At 39.8% G+C, this 7,500-nt stretch overlaps 6 non-coding genes across 6 annotated transcripts; all 6 read right to left on the reverse strand.

Annotated features, from left to right (window-relative positions):
• Positions 1–629: 629 nt before the first annotated feature.
• Positions 630–702, reverse strand: TRNAR-UCG (transfer RNA arginine (anticodon UCG)). The gene has a single exon. It is a non-coding gene; the product is annotated as a tRNA-Arg (tRNA).
• A 1,515-nt stretch (positions 703–2,217) lies between these two features.
• TRNAR-UCG (transfer RNA arginine (anticodon UCG)) lies at positions 2,218–2,290 on the reverse strand. The gene has a single exon. It is a non-coding gene; the product is annotated as a tRNA-Arg (tRNA).
• A 647-nt stretch (positions 2,291–2,937) lies between these two features.
• Positions 2,938–3,010, reverse strand: TRNAR-CCU (transfer RNA arginine (anticodon CCU)). The gene has a single exon. It is a non-coding gene; the product is annotated as a tRNA-Arg (tRNA).
• Positions 3,011–3,805: 795 nt separating this feature from the next.
• TRNAR-UCG (transfer RNA arginine (anticodon UCG)) lies at positions 3,806–3,878 on the reverse strand. Its single transcript has one exon. It is a non-coding gene; the product is annotated as a tRNA-Arg (tRNA).
• A 1,515-nt stretch (positions 3,879–5,393) lies between these two features.
• TRNAR-UCG (transfer RNA arginine (anticodon UCG)) lies at positions 5,394–5,466 on the reverse strand. Its single transcript has one exon. It is a non-coding gene; the product is annotated as a tRNA-Arg (tRNA).
• Positions 5,467–6,981: 1,515 nt separating this feature from the next.
• On the reverse strand, positions 6,982–7,054 carry TRNAR-UCG (transfer RNA arginine (anticodon UCG)). Its single transcript has one exon. It is a non-coding gene; the product is annotated as a tRNA-Arg (tRNA).
• Between the last annotated feature and the right edge of the window lie 446 nt (positions 7,055–7,500).

Below are 7,500 nucleotides of genomic sequence, written 5' to 3' on the forward strand. Positions count from 1 at the left end.
TTGCAATTTTAGCAAGTGGAGAGAAATTGGAGAACCACTTTCGACTCCACACTTCTTCTTCACTTACTTCTTTTCTCAATATACTGGGCTTAGAAAATGGTATCAAGCCATCCTTATCATCAGTAGGACACGGAAAGAGGCACTAAGTCTCCTAACCAAGTTCAACCACACTCTGCAACTTAACCATTGCACTACAAATTAGGCAACGGGGGCATCAGCAAAGGCAGCCAATGTGCCGATCCTTTATACATTTTGTGTAGTACTTTTCTTACTCGGAGGCAAAATCAGCACTTTAACTGCCCAAATCATACAGTTTTTACACATGTACCACTCTATGCACACATAGGCACACACCTTGCAGTTCTTCTACACACACTTAAGCTAAAAACCCATTCTGTCACGTCAAAATTCTGCAAACCTATTACATATTCAGTGCGTCGGCATAGAAGCACTTTTTAATGCCACTAAAATGCACAAGTAGTTAGACTGAAGATGCAACCTGAATGAGTTTACAGTATGTACTCCACTTTATTAATGATTAGTACTGAGAAAGTGAGGACTACAAGAGTATTGGAAAATACTTTTTCCACTCTGAATGTAAAGCAGATTGTGTGACCATTGGCCAAAAACGACCACGAAGGGACTTGAACCCTCAGTCTTCTGATCCGAAGTCAGACGCCTTATCCATTAGGCCACGCGGTCATCCGTCCACATGAGATGATTTTTATCATGTAGGTGGTATGCATGGATTGAGAACATATTATTGAAAGGTATTCAGGTTTACATCCCATAGTGTTCTTTCAGCTCTTTTCGCTGGAAGCACTTTTTTGGAATCTATATATTGAGAATTTTATGAGTACGATATGCTTTTGTTTTCCTTTTTTCATACAAACCTCTTTCCTCATGAGTTTAAAGCTCATTTGTATTCTCTACATAGCTCTGGAAGTTTCCAGACGTGGAGTGAAACTGTTTTGAAAGTAGTACAAATTGCTCCTTCCTGCATATGCTAATTTTTCACACTCACATAGGTTGTATACGTTTTATGTATCCTGGCTTGACCTATTCAAGTAGCTGAAAGCCTGTCACCACCTCTAGAAACAAGATTCACACCAATCCAATTCAAATCATTTTTTCCAAAGGAATATGTTCTGGCCGGTCGAAAATGCATCTCACAAAAATAGGCATTTAAAAATCTACTTTGCAGTTTCAGAACACTAACATGACTGTGAAGTGTACACAAGTAAAATGGGACGGTTTCAAAGTACCTAATCCCTCATAAACTTATGAGAGGAAGCATGTAATAAATCTACCTAATATTCTGGAAAAGAAAGTGGGAGGATTTTTGTTATCACCTCAGATGGGACTCAAACCCACAATCGCTGGCTTAGGAGGCCAGTGCCTTATCCATTAGGCCACTGAGGCACACATGCATAGCACTTTTCTAGAGGCAATATTTAAATTTATTCTATGGTCAGACACCGGTGTGTGCACACAGGGCATTTCTCACTTCTCTCTATAAGTAAACTTCCCATTTTCATCCTCTTCCATCCCCGACTTTAACGCTCTCTTCTATGCTATAATGGAGACTTTGCAATTTTAGCAAGTGGAGAGAAATAGGAGAACCACTTTCGACTCCACACTTCTTCTTCACTTACTTCTTTTCTCAATATACTGGGCTTAGAAAATGGTATCAAGCCATCCTTATCATCAGTAGGACACGGAAAGAGGCACTAAGTCTCCTAACCAAGTTCAACCACACTCTGCAACTTAACCATTGCACTACAAATTAGGCAACGGGGGCATCAGCAAAGGCAGCCAATGTGCCGATCCTTTATACATTTTGTGTAGTACTTTTCTTACTCGGAGGCAAAATCAGCACTTTAACTGCCCAAATCATACAGATTTTACACATGTAGCACTCTATGCACACATAGGCACACACCTTGCAGTTCTTCTACACACACTTAAGCTAAAAACCCATTCTGTCACGTCAAAATTCTGCAAACCTATTACATATTCAGTGCGTCGGCATAGAAGCACTTTTTAATGCCACTAAAATGCACAAGTAGTTAGACTGAAGATGCAACCTGAATGAGTTTACAGTATGTACTCCACTTTATTAATGATTAGTACTGAGAAAGTGAGGACTACAAGAGTATTGGAAAATACTTTTTCCACTCTGAATGTAAAGCAGATTGTGTGACCATTGGCCAAAAACGACCACGAAGGGACTCGAACCCTCAATCTTCTGATCCGAAGTCAGACGCCTTATCCATTAGGCCACGCGGTCATCCGTCCACCTGAGATGATTTTTATCATGTAGGTGGTATGCATGGATGGAGAACATATTATTGAAAGGTATTCAGGTTTACATCCCATAGTGTTCTTTCAGCTCTTTTCGCTGGAAGCACTTTTTTGGAATCTATATATTGAGAATTTTATGAGTACGATATGCTTTTGTTTTCCTTTTTCCATACAAACCTCTTTCCTCATGAGTTTAAAGCTCATTTGTATGCTCTACATAGCTCTGGACGTTTCCAGACGTGGAGTGAAACTGTTTTGAAAGTAGGACAAATTGCTCCTTCCTGCATATGCTAATTTTTCACACTCACATAGGTTGTATACATTTTATGTATCCTGGCTTGACCTATTCAAGTAGCTGAAAGCCTGTCACCACCTCTAGAAACAAGATTCACACCAATCCAATTCATATCATTTTTTCCAAAGGAATATGTTCTGGCCGGTCGAAAATGCATCTCACAAAAATAGGCATTTAAAAATATACTTTGCAGTTTCAGAACCCTAACATGACTGTGAAGTGTACACAAGTAAAACGGGACAGTTTCAAAGTACCTAATCCCTCATAAACTTCTGAGAGGAAGCATGTAATAAATCTACCTAATTTTCTGGAAAAGAAAGAGGCAGGATTTTGGTTATCACCTCAGATGGGACTCAAACCCACAATCCCTGGCTTAGGAGGCCAGTGCCTTATCCATTAGGCCACTGAGGCACACATGCATAGCTATTTTCTAGAGGCATTATTTAAATGTATTCTATGGTCAGACACCGGTGTGTGCACACAGGGCATTTCTCACTTCTCTCTATAAGTAAACTTCCCATTTTCATCCTCTTCCATCCCCGACTTTAACGCTCTCTTCTATGCTATAATGGAGACTTTGCAATTTTAGCAAGTGGAGAGAAATTGGAGAACCACTTTCGACTCCACACTTCTTCTTCACTTACTTCTTTTCTCAATATACTGGGCTAAGAAAATGGTATCAAGCCATCCTTATCATCAGTAGGACACGGAAAGAGGCACTAAGTCTCCTAACCAAGTTCAACCACACTCTGCAACTTAACCATTGCACTACAAATTAGGCAACGGGGGCATCAGCAAAGGCAGCCAATGTGCCGATCCTTTATACATTTTGAGTAGTACTTTTCTTACTCGGAGGCAAAATCAGCACTTTAACTGCCCAAATCATACAGATTTTACACATGTAGTACTCTATGCACACATAGGCACACACCTTGCAGTTCTTCTACACACACTTAAGCTAAAAACCCATTCTGTCGCGTCAAAATTCTGCAAACCTATTACATATTCAGTGCGTCGGCATAGAAGCACTTTTTAATGCCACTAAAATGGACAAGTAGTTAGACTGAAGATGCAACCTGAATGAGTTTACAGTATGTACTCCACTTTATTAATGATTAGTAATGAGAAAGTGAGGACTACAAGAGTATTGGAAAAGACTTTTTCCACTCTGAATGTAAAGCAGATTGTGTGACCATTGGCCAAAAACGACCACGAAGGGACTCGAACCCTCAATCTTCTGATCCGAAGTCAGACGCCTTATCCATTAGGCCACGCAGTCATCCGTCCACCTGAGATGATTTTTATCATGTAGGTGGTATGCATGGATGGAGAACATATTATTGAAAGGTATTCAGGTTTACATCCCATAGTGTTCTTTCAGCTCTTTTCGCTGGAAGCACTTTTTTGGAATCTATATATTGAGAATTTTATGAGTACGATATGCTTTTGTTTTCCTTTTTCCAAACAAACCTCTTTCCTCATGAGTTTAAAGCTCATTTGTATTCTCTACATAGCTCTGGAAGTTTCCAGACGTGGAGTGAAACTGTTTTGAAAGTAGGACAAATTGCTCCTTCCTGCATATGCTAATTTTTCACACTCACATAGGTTGTATAAGTTTTATGAATCCTGGCTTGACCTATTCAAGTAGCTGAAAGCCTGTCACCACCTCTAGAAACAAGATTCACACCAATCCAATTCAAATCATTTTTTCCAAAGGAATATGTTCTGGCCGGTCGAAAATGCATCTCACAAAAATAGGCATTTAAAAATATACTTTGCAGTTTCAGAACCCTAACATGACTGTGAAGTGTACACAAGTAAAACGGGACAGTTTCAAAGTACCTAATCCCTCATAAACTTCTGAGAGGAAGCATGTAATAAATCTACCTAATTTTCTGGAAAAGAAAGAGCCAGGATTTTTGTTATCACCTCAGATGGGACTCAAACCCACAATCCCTGGCTTAGGAAGCCAGTGCCTTATCCATTAGGCCACTGAGGCACACATGCATAGCTCTTTTCTAGAGGCATTATTTAAAAGTATTCTATGGTCAGACACCGGTGTGTGCACACAGGGCATTTCTCACTTCTCTCTATAAGTAAACTTCCCATTTTCATCCTCTTCCATCCCCGACTTTAACGCTCTCTTCTATGCTATAATGGAGACTTTGCAATTTTAGCAAGTGGAGAGAAATTGGAGAACCACTTTCGACTCCACACTTCTTCTTCACTTACTTCTTTTCTCAATATACTGGGCTTAGAAAATGGTATCAAGCCATCCTTATCATCAGTAGGACACGGAAAGAGGCACTAAGTCTCCTAACCAAGTTCAACCACACTCTGCAACTTAACCACTGCACTACAAATTAGGCAACGGGGGCATCAGCAAAGGCAGCCAATGTGCCGATCCTTTATACATTTTGTGTAGTACTTTTCTTACTCGGAGGCAAAATCAGCACTTTAACTGCCCAAATCATACAGATTTTACACATGTAGCACTCTATGCACACATAGGCACACACCTTGCAGTTCTTCTACTCACACTTAAGCTAAAAACCCATTCTGTCACGTCAAAATTCTGCAAACCTATTACATATTCAGTGCGTCGGCATAGAAGCACTTTTTAATGCCACTAAAATGCACAAGTAGTTAGACTGAAGATGCAACCTGAATGAGTTTACAGTATGTACTCCACTTTATTAATGATTAGTACTGAGAAAGTGAGGACTACAAGAGTATTGGAAAATACTTTTTCCACTCTGAATGTAAAGCAGATTGTGTGACCATTGGCCAAAAACGACCACGAAGGGACTCGAACCCTCAATCTTCTGATCCGAAGTCAGACGCCTTATCCATTAGGCCACGCGGTCATCCGTCCACCTGAGATGATTTTTATCATGTAGGTGGTATGCATGGATGGAGAACATATTATTGAAAGGTATTCAGGTTTACATCCCATAGTGTTCTTTCAGCTCTTTTCGCTGGAAGCACTTTTTTGGAATCTATATATTGAGAATTTTATGAGTACGATATGCTTTTGTTTTCCTTTTTCCATACAAACCTCTTTCCTCATGAGTTTAAAGCTCATTTGTATGCTCTACATAGCTCTGGACGTTTCCAGACGTGGAGTGAAACTGTTTTGAAAGTAGTACAAATTGCTCCTTCCTGCATATGCTAATTTTTCACACTCACATAGGTTGTATAAATTTTATGAATCCTGGCTTGACCTATTCAAGTAGCTGAAAGCCTGTCACCACCTCTAGAAACAAGATTCACACCAATCCAATTCAAATCATTTTTTCCAGAGGAATATGTTCTGGCCGGTCGAAAATGCATCTCACAAAAATAGGCATTTAAAAATCTACTTTGCAGTTTCAGAACACTAACATGACTGTGAAGTGTACACAAGTAAAATGGGACCGTTTCAAAGTACCTAATTCCTCATAAACTTCTGAGAGGAAGCATGTAATAAATCTACCTAATATTCTGGAAAAGAAAGAGGGAGGATTTTTGTTATCTCCTCAGATGGGACTTGAACCCACAATCCCTGGCTTAGGAGGCCAGTGCCTTATCCATTAGGCCACTGAGGCACACATGCATAACTCTTTTCTAGAGGCATTATTTAAATGTATTCTATGGTCAGACACCGGTGTGTGCACACAGGGCATTTCTCACTTCTCTCTATAAGTAAACTTCCCATTTTCCTCCTCTTCCATCCCCGACTTTAACGCTCTCTTCTATGCTATAATGGAGACTTTGCAATTTTAGCAAGTGGAGAGAAATTGGAGAACCACTTTCGACTCCACCCTTCTTCTTCACTTACTTCTTTTCTCAATATATTGGGCTTAGAAAATGGTATCAAGCCATCCTTATCATCAGTAGGACACGGAAAGAGGCACTAAGTCTCCTAACCAAGTTCAACCACACTCTGCAACTTAACCACTGCACTACAAATTAGGCAACGGGGGCATCAGCAAAGGCAGCCAATGTGCCGATCCTTTATACATTTTGTGTAGTACTTTTCTTACTCGGAGGCAAAATCAGCACTTTAACTGCCCAAATCATACAGATTTTACACATGTAGCACTCTATGCACACATAGGCACACACCTTGCAGTTCTTCTACACACACTTAAGCTAAAAACCCATTCTGTCACGTCAAAATTCTGCAAACCTATTACATATTCAGTGCGTCGGCATAGAAGCACTTTTTAATGCCACTAAAATGCACAAGTAGTTAGACTGAAGATGCAACCTGAATGAGTTTACAGTATGTACTCCACTTTATTAATGATTAGTACTGAGAAAGTGAGGACTACAAGAGTATTGGTAAATACTTTTTCCACTCTGAATGTAAAGCAGATTGTGTGACCATTGGCCAAAAACAACCACGAAGGGACTCGAACCCTCAATCTTCTGATCCGAAGTCAGACGCCTTATCCATTAGGCCACGCGGTCATCCGTCCACCTGAGATGATTTTTATCATGTAGGTGGTATGCATGGATGGAGAACATATTATTGAAAGGTATTCAGGTTTACATCCCATAGTGTTCTTTCAGCTCTTTTCGCTGGAAGCACTTTTTTGGAATCTATATATTGAGAATTTTATGAGTACGATATGCTTTTGTTTTCCTTTTTGCATACAAACCTCTTTCCTCATGAGTTTAAAGCTCATTTGTATGCTCTACATAGCTCTGGACGTTTCCAGACGTGGAGTGAAACTGTTTTGAAAGTAGTACAAATTGCTCCTTCCTGCATATGCTAATTTTTCACACTCACATAGTTTGTATAAGTTTTATGAATCCTGGCTTGACCTATTCAAGTAGCTGAAAGCCTGTCACCACCTCTAGAAACAAGATTCACACCAATCCAATTCAAATCATTTTTTCCAAAAGAATATGTT

This window comes from Triturus cristatus, chromosome 4_1, assembly GCF_964204655.1.
Source record: "Triturus cristatus chromosome 4_1, aTriCri1.1, whole genome shotgun sequence".
NCBI classification, from domain to species: Eukaryota; Metazoa; Chordata; class Amphibia; order Caudata; family Salamandridae; genus Triturus; species Triturus cristatus.